Source organism: Manis pentadactyla, chromosome 6 (genome assembly GCF_030020395.1).
Source record: "Manis pentadactyla isolate mManPen7 chromosome 6, mManPen7.hap1, whole genome shotgun sequence".
Classification (NCBI taxonomy): Eukaryota; Metazoa; Chordata; class Mammalia; order Pholidota; family Manidae; genus Manis; species Manis pentadactyla.
This window is the reverse complement of record NC_080024.1, coordinates 94,619,839-94,635,175: the sequence shown is the minus strand read 5'-3', so window position 1 is coordinate 94,635,175 and position 15,337 is coordinate 94,619,839. Positions and strand designations below refer to the sequence as shown.

The following is a 15,337-nucleotide window of genomic DNA, read 5'->3' as shown; positions in this document are numbered from 1 at the left end:
TGATAAACTGGGGCGCATCTGTCTTTTTCAAATTGGACTGCTGCATTATTAGGGTGAATTCCTAGAAGTGGAATTCCTGGGTGAAATGGTATTTCTATTTTGAGCTTTTTGAGGAATTTCCATACTGCTTTCCACAATGGTTGAACCAATTTACATTCCTACCAGCAGTGTAGGAGGGTTCCCCTTTCTACACAACCTCACCAACATTTGTTATTGTTTGTCTTTTGGATGGTGGGTGATCCTTACTGGTGTGAGGTGATACCTCATTGTGGTTTTAATTTGCATTTCTCTCATGACTAGTGATGTGGAGCATCTTTTCATGTGTCTGTTGGCCATCTGAATTTCTTCTTTGGAGAACTGTCTGTTCAGCTCCTCTGCCCATTTTTTAATGTTCATGCATTGAATTACAAAAATATAATGAGACTGATATTTTAGAATGATTAACATTTGATTTTCTCCTTGAACATATTTTTTGTTGTTGCTACAGATTTTCTAAAAATTAGCTTGAATTATAGGAATTAAAGAAAAAGAGAGCAAGGTGGGTGTGGTACCTACTAGTTTCATTTGTTTTATCCTTTTTTCTTGTTCAGATCTCTTAAACTTAGAGATGTCTTTAAAAGGTACACAGATGATTTACATCATTTCCTATAAACTCATTTTCTTTTTTCTCTCACTTTTTTCCCATCAAACTAAATTATTATTGAAGAATGCTTTAGCCACAGATAAGCTCTCAAATGCTTCTTTGAAAACACTAATTTTTAAATAAATGTTTTTCACCTTTTCTTATCTCAGTGGTGACATTTTCTGTTTTCTATTCTCTGATTCACAAAAAGTATCAGCTCACTACATTTACATATATTTCTCCAACTTATTTTAACCAGCATTCATTTGATTTGTTAGTCACTATACATCTGACAAAATTTAATTAACATATTTGTAAATTGCTCACTGCAAGAGAAAAAGTGGTGGCTTTAGATAAGTATTTGCATATTAAAATAGTGGCTAAATTGACTAAATATAAAAACTTATGCCAATCAATATTGGCACTGATAAATAGGTCAGGAGTTTCTGACTGGTCTCTTGATACTGACCAGGAATAAGCTTACATTTCTGGTTCTTATGTTTTAACTGACCATTGTTTAAGGTTGGAAAAAGATGCTGGTAACCATTGTGTTGTCCCTCACATGTGGCAGCAGCCCCAGCGCTGCAGGTCATCACGGCCCAGCCACATAGGCCTGATGTGCAGTCAGCTCACTGGGGCTTTGGGCCTTTCGGCTCCAAGGTCGTCACTCGAAGACAAGGATCATTTCAAAACTCCCTGCGTAACATTCACATTTCAACATGAGGTGGCCAGACGAAAGGCACGCTTTGTTCTCAGGATCCCCAAAGCAGCTTAGAGTGAACTAAATCAGCTAACCAATTTTTTTAAGTTTTCATAGCTCATGAGAGAACTATTAAATGCAAGTGAGCATTTTTCACATTTAATGAAAATCTTTTTTAGCACCTACATTTAATGCTAAGTTCCCATTGTTCTGTTTTCATAGGATTTATGTTATATGAAATTGGCATTTTGTATAACTAAGTTGTTGTTAGACAAATCTTACCTTTACCTTGTTTTTCTTACTAGGGTGCTGTCTATAAACAGCTGATCACAATTTCAGCTTAGAGAAACCACTTAACTGTGTCATAAATAATAACCTGAAATAATTTCTTTGATGATTGAATCACTATCAAAGAATAAGTATATTTAAAATTTTTAATTATGAATGTAGTTTTTAAAGTTTGACATTAATTTCAGGGACAATTTCTCAGCACTGTTGGATGCTAGATTGCTTCTCTGCTCACTGTGTTATACATTTGTGAAGTTAAACATCACTTTCAATGAACATTTAAAATAATATTAATAACCTTTTTTCATAAAATATAATTCAGGAAGGACCATTTTAGTTACATATCTTCTAGAAATAACTTTGTACCTGGAATTTATAGTTTGGAAAATCTTAAAAACATCCCTATCTTGAACTACTGAAAATGGTTCAGTCTGTAGCAACCATTTTGACAAGTTTTGCTTCTGTTTTTAGTCTCCATGGTTCATAACAATAAGAATTGTCCTTTTAAAGAATTTTTGTAATATCTGTTGTCTTGAATTTTGATTAGTGAGAACAAAATGTGTCCTGGATACCTCATCATTTTCTAACACCTTCTTCTTTTCTTTACACAGTTTTCATTTTTTTCTTGTATCTGTATTAAAGAAGATATATTAGGAATGTAGTTGCACATGATTTTTTAATTCTTCCCATCTCATTTAGTTTCCAGGTAGCAACTTGACATTTTGCTTTTAATTTATTCTTATAAGATGTGAAAATTTTTTAAAGAGGACTTTTTCTTGATAGATTCATGGCTTAAATAGAGTTAGTAACTGGAAATTAAATACAATTCATAAAGTTTAATTTGTTTAATGTTAGGAATGCTAACATGCCAAATAGTCTACATCAACTGGAATTGTGATTATAACACCATGCATTTTGTTCTTTCTTACATTATTACTTAATTTTTTATAAAATATGTATTGGTTCAAGAAGAATATTTTATTCTTCCTAATGTTGTATAGTTAACACATTCTCTCTTAATATTTGTATTAATTATCAGTCTATTTCACTACTTGTTTTACCAATTAAATGTACTTTCTTTGTGCACATAAAATTAGCAGTTTTAACAATCATAGCTAATTACTATAACACTTTAGTTTGGCAATAGTAAATATTAACATATGTAAGCTGAATGATAGAATGCTAACATTTGAAGCACACAAGGACATTTTTGCTTCAAGTTACATCTGGAATACTTAGCTATATTTGAAAAGAAACGAACAGTAAATTTAGGTGACTTGCCTGATTTGTATAACTGGTATTTTAATGCTGATTAGATGTGATGGTCATCTATATATTTACTGTGTCACTGATAAAGCACAAATTCTGGGATGCCAGATAAGACACTGATGTGGACATTGAGTCGTCTAGTCTTTCAAAAGCTGAGATTAAACCTGAAGCCAAATAGATTTGGGCTGGAAACTGAGGCCAATTTTTGGTACATTGTATGCTAACTGTCCATTCCCAATTTACATACAAAAGAAGTTTTTATAATTAAAAAAAATTCTTTGCTTAGCAATAATGAATAGTTCTTCCTGCCCAATTCAAGTATCCATTTATATTATGGAAAATTATAAGCATTAGTAAAATTAGAGTGATGGTACCATTGATCTCCATGTAACATTATGCAGCTTCAACTATTACTAACTCACGGCCATTATTTCCTCTATATTCTCACCCACAATTTACCCCTCTGCCAGATTATTTTGAAGCAAATATGAGAGATCATAATATTTTACATAACTTTTCAACATGTATCTCTAAAAGGTTAAAGCTAAAAAAAAGCTCCCAAACCCTACAGTGTCATTAGCACCAGAATGTTAATGATTTCTTAGTAATTTCAAATATCTAGTCAGTATTAACTTTCCCTGATTGTCTCCAAATTTTTTTCTTAATGTTTATTCAAATAAATAAGATCCATATATTGCAACTGACTTTTACTCTTTAGATTTTCTCCTCCATTCTTTCATATTTTTGTAATTTATTTTTTGAAGAAATTATATTGTCTTTTATAATTTCTTACAGTCTGGATTTTGTTGATTACATCCTGGTGGTGTCATTAAATGTTTTTCTCTCTCCTGTATTTTCAGTAAATTGGTAATTATGTCTAATATATATTCAAATCTAAATTGACCAATTTAGTTTAGGAAGAACACTGATGGAATTTTTGTGCTCCAGTCTCTTTCTGTTACAAATAGTGAATAGCTTTGTTCATGTATATTTTTATACTTTTTCCAGTATAGTTATCAAATAGATCTTTACAATTAAGATGGCTAGGTCAAAGAGTAAATCCATATGAAATTTTGCTACATGTGTCTAAATCCCTTTCTTTGTGGGGCTGCATTGTTTTATTCCCACTAGCAACATATGAGAAAACATTTCCCCAGGGCCTCACAAGATGTTTTTTTAAACATTTGAGTTTTTGCCAGTCTGATAGATGAGAAATTACATCTTAGTGTAGTTGTTTTCTTTTTATTTGTGTTAACATTTCTGCATTGAGGTATAACTTGCATGTAGTAAAGTACATAAGTGTTAAGTGCACATCTCAGTGAATTTTGACAAATAAGCGCATATATGTAAGTAACACTTAAATTGTCCACTAGTTATTGTTTATATCTAAAGATGGATTATCTGGCCCAAAAGGCTTTCATGGCATTTAAAGATGCCTATTTAGAGTTCTGTTATCTTGGATCATCATAATAAACCACAAAGGAAACCTCTAGTTTCTGATTCTTTTATGAATTTTTTATTTTTGTTATTTTTAATTAATTAGCATTCTGCTTAAATCACCCTCACCTTAAATACTGATTTCATATGGCTTTTGCCCAGAAAAATGAACTGGAATCACCTAGAAATCTCTCCATTGATAAAGATACAACTTTAAATCTTTTTGTTCTTTTAAGACTTCATTTTTGGCCTGAGGATAGAAGTGGAGTCAATGAATGAATTTACAAAAAATCAGGATGTTCTGCAAAATATTGGAAGTGTCTATTGAAAAATAGTAGTTTTATTTTGACTTTTATTGTCTACTTAATTGGTCTTTCCCTGGCCCAAAAGCAGGAGCATTGATTTATGTAAGCTATAAAAATATGAGTTTTAATTTTTTTGTATAACATGGACCAAACATGTCAAAGAAACCTAATTTTAAAAGTTGTGTCTGTTGCAACAAACTATAGAGGTAGAATGAGTTTTAGACATTCTTAAAGCAAACAGTAGAGTGTCAGATTTTAGAAGCACTATGTACTTTTATTTTTTCAGTAGGTAAAATAGATTGCTGAATATTTTCCTGCAGTTTCCTGTTCTTATTTAAATGTACTTTGTTCCTAGATTCCACAATTGTAGCACTCTTAAGGCCTCCTGAGGAAAAGATATGACTTTGACTTTGTGGTTTTTTTAAACTAATGCCTGGGTCATTTTGTTTTCTTATACCCCTAATTTTGAATCAGTAAACAGAACAGCAGAAGGATACACTCAAGGTTAAAGTAATCAGTGAATGACAGCTAGAAATAGCACGCATTATAAAGAGTCTTTTTAGGACTTGTCTTCTGAAGATTTTTTATCTTCAGCATTGATCTGTTAAAACTTTCAAGCTACTAAAAGCAGAGAAAATGTGAAATTTATTTCATCAAGTTTCTGATTTGAGAGTATACTTTTGTAGATGTTTCAAAGTATGACTATGGAATACACGAGTTGAGTTCACCATACACATGACTATCAGTCAGTCTAACTAGGAAACAGTCGCTACTCCTGGACTTAGAGTGGAGGGGTCTTTAATGTAGGAAAGGGTTTCACACGGGATAGATCTGAGAAGCCAAAACGGCTGGGAAACAACCCAGGGATTAACAACAGCAGGAATCATTGCTGTGCCTAGGTCGGAGGGACTTAAAAGCAAGGCTTTTCACATCCCATGGGCTTAGGTTATACAGAGAGAGTTGTAGAACTATCAAGAGATAGTAGTAGAACTAGCAAGGAAAGTCGGAGTAATGGAGAAGATCCAGAGGCTCCTGGAGACCCCTCCGAGGATGGAGAAGGCAGGATGAATAATCATTTGGCTTTTCCTTTCTACCTCCTTTCAATCTCTTACTATCAGTGTCTCTCTTTGGCTGAACCCAACTGGAAGCCAGCTGATAGCGATGTCTGAGAAACCCAGGCTGCTCTGTGATATGGAGCAGGTCAGGGAAGATGGCCAAGAATGGATCTTAAGGCAAACAGACCCAGACCTGACACAACTTGTCAACAGCAACCCCACCACAGTAATAATGTGGTACATTTTTTAAAAGTCAAAATGTAAATTGAGTTGAAAATTTGGATTTCAATGTTACATTATTTTCACTCTTTGTTAAGTACCTTCAAATAAATATTTACCTAAAATTGAAAAACTTTAGTTACAAATTTTTACTTATAAAGATTTATTTACCAAGTGGAAAGGTTAAAATTGCATGTTCAAGGTCATTATTTCTAGTAGGTGCTGAAGCTGGAACTAAATCCAGGCATCTAATAACTTACTGATGACATTTTCCCATCCTATGCTGAAAAATCAGATAAAAACCAATTCAAACACCTAGGTTCAATGTGACTTTGATGTTTATGAGCTTGATAATCTTGACCAAGTCTTGTAACTTCTCTGAACTTGTGTCATCATCTGTAAAATGGGAATAATGAAGCTCATGATGCCTGGCAGGGAAGATGTGTCAAAAAGGTGAGAGAACATATGGAAAGCTCTTGAAAAATTTTCTGGGACTGCATGAATTAAAGTTTTATTTATTGTATGTGTGGATTATTGCACCTTTATTTTCACAAATACTTTAAAAATAGTTCTTAATTTGGTCAGTACTCCAAACCATTTTCTCTTCACCTCCATACTTTTTGTTTAACATAGCATTGATATTAAAGTAGATTCTGTTAGAAGATGCACTCATAGGACTGAAAAAGAGTTAAGTGTTTAACTTATAAAATACAGATTAAAAATTTCCATTGTGGAAAACGTTTAAAAACATTGAAATTGCTCCTCTTTGTTCCTTTAAATCTATATCAGAAAAGCAGTGCAGACTTCAAAGATATCTAAGGAACAAACACTAATAAAACAACACAAGCAAGTGTGGTGGCAGGAACACCAAAGGCTAAATGAAGTCAGGTAAGAACTGAGGGAAATCTTGGCCAGAACACAGAGGAATTACGAAGAGTTGTGCTTATCTAGTTAGACGTTCTATAACTTTCCATGTTAATTAAACCATTGTAATCAAAATTTAAAGTTACACTTTGAATGTGAGTCAGATTAAAATCCTTTCATTTCCTCAGTTTAATTTGGAATCCAGTGAACATATTAATATAGCTTTCGCTTTCCTTAGGAAAAAAAGATAATCTTCTATATCTGCTAATCACTCTTCTGCACTCCCATTTATATTTTCTATTTCTTATACTTAGCACATTGGATTATAATTTTTTACATGTTTGTTTCCCCTATAATGTGGTAAACAAGGGAAAACATCCCATCATATCCATCTTTTCATTGTAGGATACATAGAAGGAGATATATACATGCTTCCAGTAAGTGAATGAATCAAGAAACTACAGGTTTCAAGTTATTCAGTGATTTCTAGATGTAGCTGCATCATGACTAACTTACTCACTTTGGATTTGGGACTTTTGTCATTATTTCCAGCAGTAAATTCAAGATGAATTAAAACAGAATAATGATTCTATATTTGATCTTAATTGTAATCTTTGAAAAATACTTTTCTTCTCAAAGGTCAAGGCAAAAGAAAAGAAGGCAGATATGTTTCCCCTCCATTGGACGCACATACTAGTTTTAATGGTGGTGGTATTTATAAAGTATGGTTTTTAAAATGGATGTTTTTAAGCAAAAGTTTTATATCAAGATAGATAATTTTTGTGGTCTTATTATAAGTCAAATTTCCAAATACCATTAGTTTTACTTTTGATGTAGGTGCTTTTCATATTAATAGTTTATTACTCTATTAAGAGGTCCTTACCTATGAAGTAAAAAGCTCATGATTGGAAATGGTTTACATCATTGTATAACTTAAAATGTAGGAAACAAAATTACATAGGCTGTCATCAGATTATTGCTATAAAAACAAACCAGACCTGTCTTATACCTCAAAAAGTCACCTTTTGTGGAGAAAACCCTTGCACTCATTAGAATTTTTTTTTAATTCACATAACTTGAAACATGTTAAAAAGGAAAGCATAAGGATGCTTTAACAAAGGTGTTTAATGAGGGTGTTCACCGTGGCAAGCTCAAATTACAGGAAGAGACTGGTGAACGGTTTTTATCTTGGCTGTTCCACACCTTTCTTAATGTATGTATCAGGTGGTTCTTGAGCTAGGTAGACGAGGCATATACACACCATTATTGAAAATAACTTTTAGTTAATTTGGAATACCCCAAGATGATGGAAGTAAGTGCATTCAAGTAATAATAACCTTGATATCCTGAAATGTGTAAGGGCTGAAAATTGGGCAGAAAGAATTCCAAGATAATTCTCTGTGTTATTTTGGAAAGTAGGCTAATTTCAAAATGTGTTCAGCAAAATTAAATATAATAATAATAAAGAGGAAAGCTAGAGAAATGGCTAGATTTGTGGAGAATTTAGGGACCACCGAAAAATCAGGAGTTTAAGCTCTATCAGTGTTTCTCAACCTTTAAAAATCGACACATTCCTTTTAACAAAAGATTGAAAGTACCCTTTGAGTGTCTCAGGCCTGCAGAAGCTAGGAGCCTATAATGACGTCTAACTATTGGGTAATTTAATCTGTGCCAGGTCATATTCTGGGACCCCTATAATATGGATAATGTTCCTTTTGGATTGGTCACACAGTTCTCTTAATATTGTTTCATTCCTGGAGATCCTTTTGTCTCTCTCTATGTCAGCTTCTATGCGTTCCTGTTCTCTGATTTCAATTCCATCAATGGCCTCTTGCATCCTATCCATTCTGCTTATAAACCCTTCCAGAGTTTGTTTCATTTCTGCGATCTCCTTTCTGGCATCTGTGATCTCCTTCCGGACTTCATCCCATTTCTCTTGCGTATTTCTCTGCATCTCTGTCAGCATGTTTATGATTCTTATTTTGAATTCCTTTTCAGGAAGACTGGTTAGGTCTGTCTCCTTCTCTGGTGTTGTCTCTGTGATCTTTGTCTGCCTGTAGCTTTGCCTTTTCATGTTGATAGGAATAGTTTGCAGAGCTGGGACAAGTGACGGCTGGAAGGACTTCCTTTCTTGTTGGTTTGTGGTCCTCCTCTCCTGGGAGAACAGCGACCTCTAGTGGCTTGTGCTGCGCAGCTGCACGCAGACAGGGTTACTGCTTCCTGCCCCGCTGCTATGGAGTTTATCTCCGCTGTTGCTGTGGGCGTGGCCTGGCTCGGGCAGCTACTCCAAAATGGTGGAGTCACGTTGGAGCAGGAGCGGCTGGGAGGCTATTTATCTCCGCAAGGGGCCTCCCTGCTCCCTGCAGCCCAGGGGTTAGGGTGCCCAGAGATCCCCGGATTCCCTACCTCTGGATTAAGTGACCCGCCCTGCACCTTTAAGACTTCCAAAAAGCACCCACCAAAACAGAACAACGACCACCAAAAAAAAAAGAAAAAAATTTTTAAATTTAAAAAAAAAAAAAAATTTTTTTAATTAAAAAAAAAAGGTGGTCGCTCGTTTTTTTTTTATTCTCTGGTGCCAGCCTCAGGCCTCTGCTCACCGGTCTTGCTGCCCTGTTTCCCTGGTATTGGGGTCCCTATCCCTTTAAGACTTCCAAAAAGCGCTCGCCAAAACAAAACAGCAAAAAAGCAGAAAAAAAAAAATGGTCGCGCGCTTTTCTTATGTCCTCCGACACCGGGCCTCCGGTGCCCGCTCACTGTTCTTGCTGCCCTGTTTCCCTAGCATCCAGGGCCCCCTGGGCATGTACTGTGTCTGAGCTCTGGCCCGGATGGCTGGGGCTGGGTGTTCGGCAGTCCTGGGCTCCGTCTCCCTCCCGCTCTGCCTATTCTTCTCCCGCCGGGAGCTGGGGGGATGGGCGCTCGGCTCCCGCCGGGCTGGGGCTTGTATCTTACCCCCTTCGTGAGGCGCTGGGTTCTCTCAGGTGCGGATGTGGTCTGGATATTGTCCTGTGTCCTCTGGTCTTTATTCTAGGAAGGGTTGTCTTTGTTATATTTTCATAGATATATGTGGTTTTGGGAGGAGATTTCCGCTGCTCTACTCACGCCGCCATCTTCCGCCCCTCCCGTCCTTTTAATATTAACTGGTGTTTGTTTTCTTCTAAAGGAATCAAAAAATAAATCTGCACTCAAATGACTTGTTCTTGAAGAAACTTTAAATAGTAATGTGTTACCTTGATTTAATTTTGTTTCACCATAGAACAAGAGTTATCAGAACAATGGGACACTTATCTTAAAAGTGTGAAAAATCCTAACCAGCAATTGAGAGCAGATCTAAAATACAAACAGCATCACATTTCACAGCATTCACACTCACATGTTGAGTTTAACTCAGTGAAAGTACTGGAAGAGGTCAGTATATTATTTTTATTTTTAGTAATGTCATCTCTCATTTTTGTCGCAACTGGAGCAGTTTGAGATAAGAAACAAATATGTGTACCTTGTGTATATTAAATGGAAGCACATTTTGTCTATTCAATATCCTAAGCATATCCCTGAATCTGTCAGAGCATGCTCATTTCTCACCTGGCATGTTACAGTGGCCTCATAAATAGTCTCCCTGCTTTCGTGTTGCCCCTCTTCCCAGTGCATTCTGGGATACCACCTTCAGTTCGGGTGGATCAAGTCACCCCTCCTGGCAAGTCCCCTCAGGGAACCCATTGGCCCATAATTCCTCCCTCTCCATCTGCCCCCCTCTGCTTCTTCAGTCTCATCTCCCACTGGACATGGCCCCTCTGCTCCTAAACCTTGTCACACCGACACATGTCACACCCTTCCTGTCTCAGGGCCTTTACCCTGGCTCTTTCCTCTGTTCCACTGTTGGCACTTTCTGTCACTTAGGTCTTAGGCTGGCTTGTCACCCACATGAGAGAAGCTGCAGTCACTCTCAGTTACCTCACTCTGTGTTTACATCACTTAACCTCCTCCTGATACTTCCTTATCTACTTTTTTATTAGTTTATTGACTTCCTCCCCTTACTAGAGCATAAGCTCCATGATCATAGTTGTACTAGATGAAGGCTTTTAGGTGATTTTTTTCACTCTACTTTTCAATATTTTGTACTGTTGTTATATTGCTTTCATAAGTAATAATTTTTTAAAAACATTAAAAATCCCATGCCCAGCTGGGGATTAGAGGCAAGGATACAAGGGAAAGAAGTGGTGACTGAAGCAGAGACAATATGGTAAGCTCTTTGCTTTAACACAAACAAAATCCAAATGTGGTTTGCCGGGTGGCTATGACCCCACCGTACTTCCTCAACCCATCCTGTGGCTGTTTGTCTGGAACCCCCTCTGAGAAGCACTGCCCTGCTGTGGCATCTTCTGGCCCCTCTTCCAGAGGTCCTCAAAGGGACTTTCTCTTATCTACATTCTATAGGTTGACTTTGTGAAGAAACAATTGAAAGCTGTCTTTGAAAGACTTAGCCTAGAGCAACAGAAAATAGAAAATAGTATTTCAGACTGGAGTATGAAAGTAAGTGTGATGCAAGTAGCAATTTGTTTATCAATTTGTCATTTATGTTGTTACATTTTATTTAAACAATTACATAATTATTTTTCAGATATGAGATCATTCTTCAGAAGAAAGGAGTAACCTGCTTAGTGAACTGCCCATAGAATTAGAAACTTGTAATGCCCATACCTTGATTTGAAATCTTCAGTCCTTAATAGTTCTGCAACTTAACAGAGAAATATCAAAAGAAACTTCAAGATTTTGATCTGCAGTTAGAAGACATATACAGGTAATAAGATAAAACTACTTGAATTATACAGGTTTTTACCACTAAATTTTTGTCTTCACTGGGGATTATCATGTTTCTGATTTACTTTTTTTAAGTTACTATGTGATTGGAATCAATAAGTGTTTAGGTTGACTATTTGTTGAATGAGGGTTTTTTTCCTCTAAAATAATTTCCCTGAAATAATGGTTTTAAGGATTTTTATGAGGTTGAAACATGATAAAAAATACTCTTCTCCTGGAGCTCATTACTATGCTGGTGGAAATACTTTTCAAGCATGATTTTTCAGTAACTATGAATTTTCATTTTAAGATGTGAAGTTCCTTTTCAGTAGAAATTTACAAATCAGTGCTAATAATTGATTACAATAGAAAATGTACCCATGGAATTATGTTACTTGTAATTCAGTGTGATTTTGCCCTATGGTGAACACAAAACATGTTCTGTAATTTTTTTAATGTTACATTTTTTAAGAAAATGTACTTTTGGTTGTATCCCAAAAGTGACAATCCTCTTCTGAATAACAAATATAATGTTAACTGACTTAGAATTAACTTTGGCAGGGTCATCTTCTTTAGTGTGAATTTTGTATTACAATGCACTTAATGAGCAAACCCAGAAATGCCACCATGGGTCAGATCAATAGTTTACCTCATGTGCTGTTCTGTATTTTAAGTTTCTGGGGAACATTTTGTAGGAAAACATGCTTTTTATTCTATTATATTGAGCTCAAGATTTTCTCCAAAGAAAATAGATTTAAAAAGAAAACAATTCAGAGGGACGGAAGATGGCGGCGTGAGTAGAGCAGTGGAAATCTCCTCCCAAAACAACATATATCTATGAAAATATAACAAAGACAACCCTTCCTAGAATAAAGACCAGAGGACACAGGACAATATCCAGACCACATCCGCACCTGAGAGAACCCAGCGCCTCGCGAAGGGGGTAAGATACACCCCCGGCCCCGCGGGAGCCGAGCGCCCCTCCCCCCAGCTCCCGGCGGGAGAACAGCAGGCAGAGCGGGAGGGAGACGGAGCCCAGGACTGCCGAACACCCAGCCCCAGCCATCCGGGCCAGAGTGCAGACACAGTACGTGCCCAGGGGGCCCTGGATGGTAGGGAAACAGGGCAGAAAGAACAGTGAGCGGGCACTGGAGGCTGGGCGCCAGAGGACATAAGAAAAGCGCGCGACCATTTTTTTTTTTCTGCTTTTTTGCTGTTTTGTTTTGGCGAGCACTTTTTGGAAGTCTTAAAGGGATAGGGACCCCAATACTAGGGAAACAGGGCAGAAAGACCGGTGAGCAGAGGCCTGAAGCTGGCACCGGAGAATAAAGAAAAACGAACAACCACCTTTTTTTTTTTTTTTAATTAAAAACATTTTTTTTTTTTAATTAAAAAAAATTTTTTTTCCTTTTTTTTTTTTTTTTTTTTTTTTGGTGGTCGTTGTTTTGTTTTAGCGGGTGCTTTTTGGAAGTCTTAAAGGTGCAGGGCGGGTCACTTAATCCAGAGGTAGGGAATCCGGGATCTCTGGGCACCCTAACCCCTGGGCTGCAGGGAGCAGGGAGGCCCCTTGCGGAGATAAATAGCCTCCCAGCAACTCCTGCTCCAACGCGACTCCACCATTTTGGAGTAGCTGCCCGAGCCAGGCCACGCCCACAGCAACAGCGGAGATTAACTCCATAGCAACCTGGCAGGAAGCAGAAACCCTCTCTGCGCGCAGCTGCGAAGCACAAGCCACTAGAGGTCGCTGTTCTCCCAGGAGAGGAGGACCACAAACCAACAAGAAAGGAAGTCCTTCCAGCCATCACTCGTCCCAGTTCTGCAGACTATTCCTATCACCATGAAAAGGCAAAGCTACAGGCAGACAAAGATCACAGAGACAACACCAGAGAAGGAGACAGACCTAACCAGTCTTCCTGACAAAGAATTCAAAATAAGAATCATAAACATGCTGACAGAGATGCAGAGAAATACGCAAGAGAAATGGGATGAAGTCCGGAAGGAGATCACAGATGCCAGAAAGGAGATCGCAGAAATGAAACAAACTCTGGAAGGGTTTATAAGCAGAATGGATAGAATGCAAGAGGCCATTGATGGAATTGAAATCAGAGAACAGGAACGCATAGAAGCTGACATAGAGAGAGACAAAAGGATCTCCAGGAATGAAACAATATTAAGAGAACTGTGTGACCAATCCAAAAGGAACAATATCCGTATTATAGGGGTCCCAGAAGAAGAAGAGAGAGGAAAAGAGATGGAAAGTATCTTAGAAGAAATAATTGCTGAAAACTTCCCCACACTGGGGGAGGAAGTAATCAAACAGACCACGGAAATACACAGAACCCCCAACAGAAAGGATCCAAGAAGGGCAACACCAAGACACATAATAATTAAAATGGCAAAGATCAAGGACAAGGAAAGAGTGTTAAAGGCAGCTAGAGAGAAAAAGGTCACCTATAAAGGGAAACCCATCAGGCTAACGTCAGACTTCTCGACAGAAACCCTACAGGCCAGAAGAGAATGGTATGATATATTTAATACAATGAAACAGAAGGGCCTTGAACCAAGGATACTGTATCCAGCACGACTATCATTCAAATATGACGGTGGGATTAAACAATTCCCAGACAAACAAAAGCTGAGGAAATTTGCTTTCCACAAACCACCTCTACAGAACATCTTACAGGGACTGCTCTAGATGGGAGCATTCCTAGAAAGAGCACAGCACAAAACACCCAATATATGAAGAATCGAGGAGGAGGAACAAGAAAGGAGAGAAGAAAAGAATCTCCAGACAGTGTATATAACAGCTCAATAAGCGAGCTAAGTTAGGCAGTAAGATACTAAAGAGGCTAACCTTGAACCTTTGGTAACCACGAATTTAAAGCCTGCAATGGCCATAAGTACATATCTTTCAATAGTCACCCTAAATGTTAATGGGTTGAATGCACCAATCAAAAGACACAGAGTAACAGAATGGATAAAAAAGCAAGACCCATCTATATGCTGCTTACAAGAAACTCACCTCAAACTCAAAGACATGTACAGACTAAAAGTCAAGGGATGGAAAAACATATTTCAAGCAAACAACAGTGAGAAGAAAGCAGGGGTTGCAGTACTAATATCAGAAAAAATAGACTTCAAAACAAAGAAAGTAACAAGAGATAAAGAAGGACACTACATAATGATAAAGGGCTCAGTCAAACAAGAGGATATAACCATTCTAAATATATATGCACCCAACAAGGAGCACCAGCATATGTGAAACAAATACTAACAGAACTAAAGGGGGATATAGACTGCAATGCATTCATTCTAGGAGACTTCAACACACCACTCACCCCAAAGGATAGATCCACTGGGCAGAAAATCAGTAAGGACACGGAAGCACTGAACAACACAGTAGAGCAGATGGACCTAATAGACATCTATAGAACTCTACATCCAAAAGCAACAGGATATACATTCTTCTTAAGTGCACATGGAACATTCTACAGAATAGACCACATACTAGGCCACAAAAAGAGTCTCAGAAAATTCCAAAAGATTGAAATCCTACCAACCAACTTTTCAGACCACAAAGGCATAAAACTAGAAATAAACTGTACAAAGAAAGCAAAGAGGCTCACAAACACATGGAGGCTTAACAACACGCTCCTAAATAATCAATGGATCAATGACCAAATCAAAATGGAGATCCAGCAATATATGGAAACAAATGACAACAACAACACTAAGCCCCAACTTCTGTGGGACACAGCAAAAGCAGTCTTAAGAGGAAAGT

The 15,337-nt window shown here is 37.2% G+C and overlaps 1 pseudogene; it reads left to right on the top strand.

Moving 5' to 3' along the window:
• Nucleotides 1-6,307: 6,307 nt before the first annotated feature.
• Nucleotides 6,308-11,561, top strand: LOC130684206 (coiled-coil domain-containing protein 148-like; annotated as a pseudogene).
• The last annotated feature ends 3,776 nt before the right edge of the window (nucleotides 11,562-15,337 follow it).